This window comes from Condylura cristata, unplaced genomic scaffold (assembly GCF_000260355.1).
Source record: "Condylura cristata isolate star-nosed mole 26May11 unplaced genomic scaffold, ConCri1.0 scaffold00013, whole genome shotgun sequence".
NCBI lineage: Eukaryota > Metazoa > Chordata > Mammalia > Eulipotyphla > Talpidae > Condylura > Condylura cristata.
The window spans coordinates 14,018,775-14,020,435 of record NW_004567114.1 but is presented as its reverse complement, the minus strand read 5'-3'; positions in this window follow the sequence as shown (position 1 = coordinate 14,020,435).

The following is a 1,661-nucleotide window of genomic DNA, read 5'->3' as shown; positions in this document are numbered from 1 at the left end:
TTTTTTTTTTTTTTTTTTTGTCTGCTATGAAAATACATTATCACTGTTCTTTGCCTGTTTGGACATTGGCATAGATACAGCAGTTAACATTTCTACTAATTTCCTTGACTTTCCATCCTCCCCTTCCACCACCCATTCTTATGTCAGGAACCCTATAATCTCACATTGAAAATTTTCTTCTACCTAATCCCTAGGGAACATGTAAGTGATACAGGTATCCATCTGGCACCATGTGAAGTAACATTGCACTTACTTGATTTTCTTTCTTTGTTATATTTTTAGAAATAATAGAAATGTCAGATATTTTATTTAAGTCTGGGTATTCTTTCTAATATATCACTTTAAGCATGCAAATCTTATTAGATGATAAACAATATAACTTTCACCTGCCATGATGCTTTACTCATGGTAGAAACTCTCTTTAAACTTGTGTTGGATGGATCTGGTTTTGTGAATTTTCCAGGTTAACACCTCAATTCATTAGCTCATTAAGATTTTTCTTAATACATATTAGATATTAAGGATGTAACAGTGATTAAAAACAGATGATTCGCTTTTCTTGAGGGCTTCAGTCTAGCTGAAGGGGTCATACAACAAGTCACCTGCCTGACAGTTGTACACAGACAACTCCATGCTGCGAAGAGGATTCCAGAGTAACATGACAGCAGGGAGATTCAACATTATTTTTAGGATTCTACTTAACAAAATTCCTTTCCTGAGTTTCCAACCCAAACTGTGATCTGAAAGTTGTGCAGACACTTAGCATATGAAAAGCTCAGGAGAATATTCCAATCATTGCAATCAACATAACTGTGACAACCTGGAGAATTTCAAAAGGATGCTGGTGCAACTCTCCAGGGCCAGAGTGAGGGGCTCTGGGCCTGAATCTTCCTGTCAGAGATCACTGAGTTTTTTTCTTGCTATGTAACAAACTAGCACACATTCAGCAACTTTAAACAACCACCATCTTGGAGTTCATTGTTTCTAGGTCACAAGCCTGGTGAAGATTTCTGGATCCTCTGCTTAGAATGTCACTTGGTGAAAAGCCACCACAAATAGCCTGCCTTTTCCTCTGGGATTCTGGAAGGGAATCTGCTTCTAAGATTATTTATACCGTTAGCAGAGTTCCTTCCCTCACAGCTATAGCATGCAGGTCCTGTTTCCTTGTTTACTATCAGCTGGATGCTGGTCTTTGCCTCTCCTGGCCACCTGGATCTCTTCTCACCTTTCACACATACCTTCCAGGAACCATGGGTCAAGGCTCTGTCATGATTTGCAACTTCCAGCTACAGTGCTCTGACTGCCTCTTCCACTTTTAAAGGTTCTTGTAATTCCATTAGGCCCACCTGGATAAACCATGATATTATCCTCATTTTAATGTCTGCAGATGAGTAACCTTAGTTATATCTGCAAAGTTCTTTTACAGCAATACTTAGTGTTTAATTGAAGAACCAGAAGATGGAAATCTTGAGGGGAAGTTTTGAAAATGCATTTATTCACAGTGAATAATGGTGATTCTCTGGGTTGATTGCAGGATATGGTGTTTTCCTTATTTTGGGGGAAAGGGAGTTTTATATTAACTTTATGGTAACTTTCTCCCTATTTGACAGTGGCTTAACTGGACACAGTGGACATTTGTGGAATTAGGGGCCTTAGTGATG